Raw genomic sequence first — 11,379 nt, forward strand, 5'->3', positions numbered from 1 at the left:
CCACAACCCCCCTCCGCCATGCCCCGCCTGATCTGATCCAACTCCTGACCACTAATTATCTTCCCTTGATCCAATGCTTCTTGATTGTAACCATTGTCAAGGACCAGGAGGTGTGTTATCCTTCCTTGACCTCCTTAAACGCTCTGCTGCCTTATACACAGTCAACCATCTCCACCGCCTATCCTCTGTACTCCTTTTCTAAGGCACTCCTGCAATTAATTAAACTCCTTACACTTCTACTAGTTGCAAAGAAGCAACACATCCCATACAATAGTTTCTTCTCCTGCACTTGCATGATCATCTCTGAAGTACCTCATGGTGCTATCTTTGGCCCTCTCCTGTTGCTGGTCTGCGTGCTGCCACTCAGTGACATTATTTGTAAGCGGAGGCTCAGTTTCTATATGTACGCTGACAAGAACCAGCTGTACCTCTCAGCAACTTCCCTCAACTCAAGAACTGTTGGTGTGCCTGTCTAACATCAAATCGTGAATGAGCCAGAACATTATCCAACTTAATATTGGACCGACCGACACCATCCTGTCCAGGTTCAGGAACTCCATGCTTTATTCCCGAATCCCATCCTATGCTCGGGCTAAACTAATGGTGCCCAGCCTTAGTTTCACTTTCTGCTGAGCTTCAAACCTTATATCTTATCCACTCTTCTTGCTATCTCCACATCACCATCTGCCTCTGCCCTTCCTCTTCTGCACCTTTGTCACCTCCGGGCTTGACTTCTCCAATACTTTCCTCATTCGCCTTCCAAGCTCCATCCTACCCATACTCCAACTCATCCAGAAATCTGGCACCTCCATCCTATCTCATACTAAGTCCTGCTCCCACATTATCTCTGTCCTCGTTAATATCCATTGGCATCTCTTCCCCCAACATATTGACTTCAAAATCCTTATCCTCATTTACATTACCCTTCTGGAACATGCCCTAGTCTATCTCTGAAACCTCCTCCGGCCCTATGTTTTATCTCACACCCTCCACCTCTTGTCTACTGTGTATTCCCCACCTACCTCCATCCAACCATCAGTGGCAGAACCATCAGTGACAGAGGTCACCTCTGTGCCTGCACCCTGGAGATAGACAATCTTGATATTCCAATAATCTTCTCAGCATTGCAGCAATCCCTGAACATTTGAACTCTGAGTATCGTGCTGTTCTGTAAAGGGAAGTCCTTTCTAATTCTCCTCCATTTTTCTGGTCAATAAAAAACATTAGTGTAACAAGTTCAGATCTTTCAGGTGGAATCTCCTTTCTTGCATGTTCCTTCACGCTTTACTTCTTGCTCTTTCTGCTTGGTGGACAACCACATCAACAACAGCTTGCATTTATATAGCGCCTTTAACGTAGTAAAACATCCCAAGGCGGTTCACAGGAGTGTTATCAAACAAAATTTGACACCGAGCCATATAAGGAGATGCTAGGACAGGTGACCAAAATCTTGATCAAAGACGTCGGTTTTAAGGAGCGACTTAAAGGAAGAAAGAAAGGTAGTGAGGTGGAGAGGTTTAGGGAGGGAATTCCAGAGCTTAGGGCCTAGGGAGCTGAAGGCACGGCCGCCAATGTTGTAGCGATTAAAAATGGGGATTTAGGACACTGGCAGCAGGTAACTAACCTTAATTGTCACCTTTCACAGCCATTCTCCCTTCATCCCATAGTCGGAGATTCTGACAATAGGAATCTTCAATTATCTTGACCATTTTTGGTTGGCTAATTTAATTTTGATACTAAGATAAAAATGTACAACTATAAAACGGAATAACTATAACTGAATTGCTTTCTTTTTCAGAAAATACTGATCGTGCTTTTCCGCTGACTATATTATTGAAATTATTATACAAATATAATATATAGTCCTGTTTGTTCTCTTTTTCAGAAAATACAGATGCCACCTGTTCGCTACTTGCAAGATACCCCAGGGTTGTGTTAAACAGAACTGTAGGAGACAGTCTAACACTGAACTGTACAATTCAGTTCTGTGCTGATGGGGCCCAAATACCCGAGGCCCACTGGTGTAAGTTTAATTCAAATAGTTGTCAGCCACTGCTTGGAACATATTCTCCTAATGACCAAGAAAGAATGTTACTTGTGGTTTACACAATCCCCACTGTCACCTTGGCTGACAGCGGCCCATTTAGGTGTCAAGCTACACAAGGTGATACGATAACATTGGGTCACACCATTCTTGTGAATGTATTCGGTAAGGACTGCTTTCTAAATGGATTTTCCCATTTTATTTTGTGAACTTTGTGCTGCTTGAGGTTAGTACTGGGCAATGAAACCTATCCCATTTAGGGCAGTCAATATCTGCATCAAATGCTTCCAGGTCTGCTGCAGCATAAAGCTCCCTCTACATTACCCTGTTAATACTCTCACACCGGGCAGAGGCAAGTCATTCCACGATGTACATGAGACCAGCGGGTCAATACGAGATCAGAGGTCAGTGTGAGGTCAGGGGTCAGTGTGAGGTCAGGGGTCAGTGTGAGGTCAGGGGGTCAGTGTGAGGTCAGGGGGTCAGTGTGAGGTCAGGGGGTCAGTGTGAGGTCAGGGGGTCAGTGTGAGGTCAGGGGTCAGTGTGTGACCAGGAGGTCAGAGGGTCAGTGTGAGACCAGGGATCAGTGCGTGACCAGGAGGTCAGTGCGTGGCCAGGGGGTCAGTGCGTGGCCAGGGGGTCAGTGCGTGGCCAGGGGGTCAGTGCGTGGCCAGGGGGCCAGTGCGTGGCCAGGGGGCCAGTGCGAGGTCAGTGGGCCAGTGCGAGGTCAGTGGGCCAGTGCGAGGTCAGTGGGCCAGTGTGTGATCAGGGGTTCAGTGTGTGAGGTCAGAGGGTCAGTGTGAGGTCAGAGGGTCAGTGTGAGGTCAGAGGGTCAGTGTGTGAGGGTCAGTGCGTGACCGGAGGGTCAGTGCGAGACCAGGGGGTCAGTGCGAGACCAGGGGGTCAGTGCGAGGCCAGGGGGTCAGTGCGAGGCCAGGGGGTCAGTGCGTGGCCAGGGGGTCAGTGCGAGGCCAGGGGGTCAGTGCGTGGCCAGGGGGAGAGTGCGTGGCCAGGGGGCGAGTGCGTGGCCAGGGGGCGAGTGCGTGGCCAGGGGGCGAGTGCGTGGCCAGGGGGCGAGTGCGTGGCCAGGGGGCGAGTGCGTGGCCAGGGGGCGTCGGTGTGATGTCAGGGGGTCAGTGTGTGACCAGGAGGTCAGTGTGAGGTCGGAGGGTCAGTGTGTGGCCAAAGGGTCAGTGTGTGACCAGAGGGCCAGAGACGATGCTTACGTCTGCGCTTACTCGGAGGTTGAACTCCAACCATCGTAAACACCTTCATCGAAGCACATGAGAGCATGGGCCTTACACTAAACATCCATAAGACAAAGGTCCTCTACCAACCTGCCCCCGCCACACAGTGCTGCCCCCCGATTATCAAAATCCACAACAAGGCGTGGACCACTTTCCATACCTCGGGAGCCTACTGTCAACAAGGGCAGACGTCGATGACGAAGTCCAACACTGCCTTCAGTGTGCCAGTGCAGCCTTCGGTCGCCTGAGGAAGCGAGTGTTTGAAGACCAGGACCTCAAACCCGGCACTAAGCTCATGGTCTACAGGGCAGCAGTGATACCTGCCCTGCTGTATGCCTCAGAGACATGGACCATGTACAGCAGGCACTGCAAAGCACTGGAGAGGTACCACCAACGCTGCCTCTGCAAGATCCTGCAAATCCATTGGCAGGATAGGCGCACCAACGTCAGTGTTCTTGCTCAGGCCAACAGCCCCAGCATCGAAGCTCTGATCATGCTCAATCAGCTCCGATGGACGGGTTACATTGTCCGCATGCCCGATACGAGACTCCCAAAACAAGCGCTCTACTTGGAGCTCCGGCATGGCAAGAGAGCCCCAGGTGGGCAGAGGAAACGCTTCAAGGACACCCTCAAAGCCTCCTTGAAAAAGTGTAACATCCCCACCGACACCTGGGAATCCCTGGCCCAAGACCGCACAAAGTGGAGGAGAAGCATCTGGGAAGGCGCCAAACACCTCGAGACTCTTCGCCGGGAGTAAGCGGAAGCCAAGTGCAGGCAGCGCAAGGAGCGCACATCAACCCAAGCACCCCACCCACCCGCCCCTTCAACCACTGTCTGCCCCACCTGTGACAGAGACTGTAGGTCCCGCATTGGACTCATCAGTCACCTGAGAACTCATTTTTAATGTGGAAGCAAGTCCTCCTCGGTTCCGAGGGACTGCCTAAGAAGAAGAAGTGTGTGACCAGAGGGCCAGTGTGTGACCAGGGGGCCAGTGTGTGACCAGGGGGCCAGTGTGTGACCAGGGGGCCAGTGTGTGACCAGGGGGTCATTGTGAGGCCAGTGTGTGAGTTCAGAGGGTCAGTGTGAGGTCAGAGGGTCAGTGTGAGGCCAGAGGGTCACTCCATCATGTGCATGAAGCATCTGTATTTAACTTTAACTTATTTGAATTTAGTTACTGTAACAAATGTTTATATTTTCTGGACTTCGAGTAAATAGTTAAATCATATCTAAATATATTTTTATTTCATTCTGAGGATGTGGGCATCGTGGCAAAGCCAGCATTTATTGCCCATCCCTAGTGGTCCTGATACAACTTCAAAGGGCAGTTCAGAATCAACCTGGGTGATGTGGGACAGGAGTCACTTATAGGCCAGACCGGGTAATGACAGCTAGTTTCCTTCCCTGAAGGATGTTAGTGATCCAGTTGGGTTTTTACAACAGTCTTCATTAATGCTCATTTTTCAGCTATTAGTTTTTATGTACAGATTTTTTTTAACTGAATGCAAATTCTCAAAATGCCATGGTGGGATTTGAATTTAAATTCTCTGGATTACTAGTCCAGACCTCTGGTTTACTAGTCCAGTAATATAACCACTTTGCTACTCTACCCCTGGTAGGGCCAATATTGAAATTATTTTATACATATATAATATGTCGTCCTGTTTGTTCTCTCTTTCAGAAAATACAGATACCACCTGTTCCCTGTCTGTACTGTATCCTAGGGCTGTGTTAAACTACAGTGTTGGAGACAGTCTAACACTGAACTGTACAGTTCAGTTCTGTGCTAATGGGGTTCAGTTGCCCGAGGCCCACTGGTGTAAGGTGCATGGAAAGAGTTGTCAGCCAGTGACCGGAAGGACTCATTATCCGAACATGACATATTCTCCTCGGGACACGGCAAGGAAGATTCTGGTGATTCATGCCGTTTCTCATGTTGAACTGAGTGCCAGTGGCGTTTACCAGTGTTAGGCAACACAAGGAGCTGTAAGCGCAGTGGGTCAGTCCGTGAGTGTAAACGTGGACAGTAAGCATTGTTTTTTTAAAATATTACAGAAGTCGCTCATATCACGTGTCTAACAAATGTTTCCTCAAGTCTTGCACTGTTGCTAAACTTGGTATGTACTTTGGGTTGATTTGCAATCTACAGCTGTGAGAGCCATTTTCTACCCCACACAGAACAAAGTAGAGGGATCCTGAACCAAGCTTATTGGAATAAAAGGACTATACTTGAAGAGTTGATCAGAGAATATCCTTTCTTATTTTCCATGTTGAACACCACTTGGAAGAAGCACTGAGGGTAGCAAGGGCACAGAATGTACTCTGGGTGGGGGACTTCAATGTCTATCACCAAGAGTGGCTCGGTAACACCACTACTGACCAAGCTGGCCAAGTCCTGAAGGACATAACTGCCAGACTAGGGCTGCAGCAGGTGGTGAGAGAACCTATTTGACCTCGTCCTCACCAATCTACCTGTCGCAGATGAATCTGTCCATGACAGCAGTGGTACCAGTGACCACCGCATAGTCATTGTGGAGACAAAATCCTGTCTTCATACTGAGGACACCCGCCATCGTGTTTTGTGGCACTACCATCGTGCTAAAAATGGGATAGATTCAGAACTGATCTAGCAGCTCAAAACTGGGCAACCATGAGGCTCCGTGGGCCATCAGCAGCAGCAGGATTGTATTCCACCACAATCTGTAACCTCATGGCCCGACATATCCCTCACTCTACCATTACCATCAAGCCAGGGGACCAACCCTGGTTCAATGAGGAGTGTAGAAGAGCATGCCAGGAATAACACCAGGTGTACCTAAAAATGAGGTGCCAATCTGGTGAAGCTGCAACACAGGACTACATGCTAAACAGCAGAAGCAGCATGCTATAGACAGAGCTAAGCAATCCCACAATCAATGGATCAGATCAAAGCTCTGCAGTCCTGCCACACCCAGTCATGAATGGTGGTGGACAATTAAACAACTAACGGAAGGAGGAAGCTCCATGAATATTCCCATCCTCAATGATGACGGAGCCCAGCACGCGAGTGCAAAAGACAAGCTGAAACGTTTGCAACTATCTTCAGCCAGAAGTGCCAAGTGAATGATCCATATCGGCCTCCTCCTGAGGTCCGCACCATTACGGAAGCCAGTCTTCAGCCAATTCGATTCTCTCCATGTGATATAAAGAAGCGGCTGAGCGCACGATACAGCAAAGGCTATGGGCCCTGACAACATCCCGGCTGTCGTGCTGAAGACTTGTGCTCCAGAACTAGCCGCACCTCTAGCCAAGCTGTTCCAGTACAGCTACAACACAGGCATCTATCCGACAATGTGGAAAACTGCCCAGGTATGTCCTGTCCACAAAAAGCAGGACAAATCCAATCCAGCCAATTAACGCCCCATCAGTCTACTCTCAATCATCAGCAAAGTGATGGAAGGTGTCGTTGACAGTGCTATCAAGTGGCACTTACCCACCAATAACCTGCTCACCGATGCTCAGTTTGAGTTCCATTCGGCTCCAGACCTCATTACAGCCTTGGGCCAAACATGGACAAAAGAGCTGAATTCCAGAGGTGAGGTGAGAGTGACTGCCCTTGACATCAAGGCGGCATTTGACCGTGTGTGGTATCAAGGAGCCCTAGTAAAACTGAAGTCAATGGGAATCAGGGGAAAACTCTACACTAGCTGGAGTCATACCTAGCACAAAGGAAGATGGTTGTAGTTGTTGGAGGTCAATCATCTCAGCCCCAGGTCAATGCCACAGGAGTTCCTCAGGGCAGTGTCCTAGGCCCAAACAGCTGCTTCATCAATGACCTTTCCTCCATCATAAGGTCAGAAGTGGGGATGTTCGCTGATGATTGCAATCAGTTTCAAATTCATGGGTTCCGTTCCATTCACAACTCCTTAGATAATGAAGCAGTCCATGCCTGAATGCAGCAAGACCTGGATAACATTCAGTCTTGGGCTGATAAGTGGCAGGTAACATTCGCGCCACACAATTGCCAGGCAATGACCATCTCCAACAAGTGATAGTCTAACCACCACCCCTTGACATTCAACAGCATTACCATCACCAAATCCCCCACCATCAACATCCTGGGGGTTACCATTGACCAGAAACTTAACTGGACCAGCCACATAAATATTATGGCCACAAGAGCAGGTCAGAGGCTGGGTATTCTGTGGCGAGTGTCTCACCTCCTGACTCCCCAAAGCCTTTCCACCATCTACAAGGCACAAGTCATGAGTGTGATGGAATACTCTTCACTTGCCTGGATGAGTGCAGCTCCAACAACACTCAAGAAACTCAACACCATCCAGGACAAAGCAACCTGTTTGATTGGCACCCCATCCAGCACCTTAAACATTCACTCCCTCCACCACCGGCGTACCGTGGCTGCAGTGTGCACCATCTACAAGATGCACTGCAGCAACTCGCCAAGGCTTCTTCGGCAGCACCTCCCAAACCCACGACTTCTTCCACCTAGAAGGACAAGGGCAGCAGGCGCATGGGAACACCACCACCTCCAGGTTCCCCTCCAAGTCACACACCATCCTGACTTAGAAGTATATCGCCGATCCTTCATTGTCACTGGGTCAAAATCCTGGAACTCCCTCCCTAACAGCACAGTGGGAGTACATTCACCACACGGACTGCAGCGGTTCAAGAAGGCGGCTCACCACCACCTTCTCAAGGGCAATTAGGGATGGACAATAAATGCTGGCCTGGCCAGCGACGCCCACATCCCAGAAACGAATTTTAAAAATGATCTCATTTGGCATTGGTGAGATCTTGCTGTGTGCAAATTAGTTGCTGTGTTTGCCTACATACTGCACTTCAAAACATCAACTCATTGGCTGTGAAGTTGTTTGGGCTACCTGGAGAGGAACCTATAACTGCTAGTCCTTTCTTTCTTTCTATCAGTGTCATTGTGTGTGTGTTTTTCAGAAGTTCCATTGGTACATTCAGTGTGGAGATGGTACGGCATCTGCAGGTGGATCGTATTTGCTTTGCTGGCCATGATACCCATATCATTGTGCATCCTACAGTGTGGCCAAGGTAATGTCCATCACCTAAGGCTGGCGAATGGCATCACGAATGGCCTCCTTCTGTGCCGTAAATGTCTTTGATGCTAAATTTCTATAAGCTTTCATTTTAATTCTTCCATTATTCAACGGTAAAACTAATTTGTAATCGAGTCATGGGCCCCTGAGCACTGTGCGCGCGAACCAAGAGGCCCAGGGATCGGCAAACATTGGTCCTCGAGCCTCAGCTACGTATTCGGGGTGAGCTGGGGGGGGGGTGACACTCGTGCCTCCAGAGGTATTATGCCCCACAAGAAAGAACAATCTTGGCCCCGTCTTCCTCACCGGTGGCAGCCCTCGAGAGGGGGGTTGGAGTAGGCAACGGGTAACAAATTTTGTAGAGGTATCTTCAGTAGGTGTTAGGCCCCCTCATTAACATATCAAGGAGCCTAACGTCTGTTTCAGCTGTCCACCCATGATGCCGAATATAATGGGCTCGACAAATTTAGCAGTGGGCCCAATGCCTGTGCAGTTCGGGCGCAGACTGTCCTGCTGTTAAACTGGTTTGCTTTGCACCTGTTTTATGCCCGAGAAACAGACACAACACATACCAATTTCTACCCCTACAGCGAGGAGGAAGCCATTCAACAGAGCTATCTACTGTCATCCCACTTCCCTGCTCTTTCACTCTATCCATTTATATTCTTCCTTATCAATGACTTATCCAATTCCCTTGTACTACAGGCCTTCCTCCCCTTATTAAAGGGGAAGGGCCTAGCGCAGCACGACCTGGGCCACCAGGGATCAGGGTGCCAGCAAAAGAGCCCGGCACTCGAGAGGAGTGCCGGGCTCATGGAGCGTGGCCGGCATCCCACGGGGGGGCTGCAGAGGAGGCCGGGGATGGCAGAGGGGGCAGGTGCTGTCAGGCGGCCAGCAGAAAAAATGGCCGTACGCCCCCCCGACCCTGTCGGACATAGCGTCCGGTGGTATGTCAGGGGGCACAACCGAAGTTTGCGACTGGGGCGTGAGCAGGGCGTTGCACACGGCGGTGACGTCATCACCGGAGGCGCAGCACCGCGGGGCGCTACCAGTTACCGTCGCTGCTAAATCTCCTGCTGAATTTCGCGGGAGGCGTTAGCAGCGCCGCGCCCGCGCGCTAGTTGCTTTGCGTCCCGTTAACGCCCTCAGGGTACTAACGGGAGGCGCAAAGCAACCGAAATTTGCCCCCTTAGGCTATTCCTAAGCCACATGTCAGCTGCCGTATAGTGTTCAATTCTGGGCACCACACTTTAGGAAGGATGTCAAGGCCTTGGAGAGGGTGCAGAGGAGATTTACCAGAATGGAACCAGGGATGAAGGACTTCAGCTATGTGGAGAGACTGGAGAAGCTGGGATTATTGTCCGTACAGCAGAGAAGGTTAAGGGGAGATTTAATAGAGGTGTTTAAAATTATGAAGGGTTTTGATAGAGTAAATAAGCAGAAACTGTCTCCAGTAGCAGAAGGGTCGGTAACCAGTGGACACAGATTTAAGGCAATTGGCAAAAAAAACACAGAGGCGAGATGAGGATTCTTTTTTTTAAACAGTGAGTTGTTATGGTCTGGAATGCACTGCTTGAAAGGGCAGTGGAAGCAGATTTAATAATAACTTTCAAAAGGGAATTGGATAAATACCTGAAGGGGAAATATTTGCAGGGCTGTGGAGAAAGAGCAGGGGGAGTGGGACTAATTGGATAGCTCTACCATAGAGCCGGCACAGGCACGATGGGCTGAATGGCCTCCTTCTGTACTGTATCATTCTATGATTCTATAAGGTGTTAGCCAATAGTTGGACCTTTAAAAGCACCAAGAGGTGTGGACGAGTGATGATTATTGTCTCCTTGCTTAAGATTCCCTCTCCAACTGTTGTGGCTGTGCAATAACAATTGTTCTCTTGCTCTCTTGCAGGGTAATGCTGTCCAAACAGCACCATTGATCCCTGCTCTTCTCCGAATGCAACTCATTAACCACCAGCTGCTCTGAAAGGACTAATTTCTGGATACTCAGTGCATACGAGGCATATTCCCCAAACATGATCACACCAAGCCAGCGTTTGTTATCGGAGGCAGAGGGGACTGCTCATGACTCCTCTGGAGACAGCTCAGGGCTCAGTGTGCTCTACCAGTAATTAAAATTCACAATGATTTCAGGCCTACTAACTGGGATACAGCCTACGGCAATTATGCAGAATCTTATCTCTATGTCGAACAAAAACTTTTGCAGATTATATTTTCCTTTTTTCTGTTTCTCTAAAGAATTTCAGCAATAAATGTTCCGAGAAATTGTTTCCACCTCTTTCAGGGGTGAGTACCTCGTCTTTAAAGAAGCAAAGCTGGATCTGGATTAATCTCTAATTAAGCCGTCCATACATTAGACTGTGCCAGTGTTAGAGGATGGTTTTTATGTATGATCAGATGTTCTATCTATTCCTCAAAATTAACAGGGTCCTCGAGATGTTGAGGTCAAGCATTCATAGTTTTATTAAGCATACAGTACATACAATAATACTTAGGCATACACTTAAAACACTGGCCCTGAATTTGCGGTCGGAGGTTTCCCGCGGGGAAACGTCTCCGATCCTCAAAGAAGATCCGTGCCTACCTGGGGCCTCAGGATCTACAGCGACTTGCGCTCCTGGGCCTCTCCGGGTACCCGCGGGTAAAGGCCCACGTATCCCAGGGGCACAGGTGGTTCGCAAGCGCCCCTGGGATCACATGGGCTGATCCAACGAATGAAAGAAGGGGGATCCCCATTCATACTTATGAGGATTCTGTACGTACGGAATCCCCATAAGCATGAATGGGAATACCCCAAAAAATACATCTACACTTCAAATAAATATTTTAAAAATTAACATATTTAAAATTAATTAAAATGCCATTTAATTAAATATTTAAAACAAAAATTAGATTTTTTGGAAAATAAATGTAAATGCTTTAAAGAGGCTAAAAATAACCGTACCTTATTTTACAGGTGTTTTAATGTTTAAATGATTGAAAAAATATTATTTTTTGATTCATTTAAACTCTTA

General features: G+C 48.7%; 1 pseudogene; it reads left to right on the forward strand.

Annotated features, from left to right (window-relative positions):
• Positions 1-293: 293 nt before the first annotated feature.
• Positions 294-10,261, forward strand: LOC147103319 (uncharacterized; annotated as a pseudogene).
• Positions 10,262-11,379: the final 1,118 nt, after the last annotated feature.

Source organism: Somniosus microcephalus, chromosome 20, assembly GCF_052327205.1.
Source record: "Somniosus microcephalus isolate GS21.2 chromosome 20, FLI_Smic_1.0, whole genome shotgun sequence".
NCBI classification, from domain to species: Eukaryota; Metazoa; Chordata; class Chondrichthyes; order Squaliformes; family Somniosidae; genus Somniosus; species Somniosus microcephalus.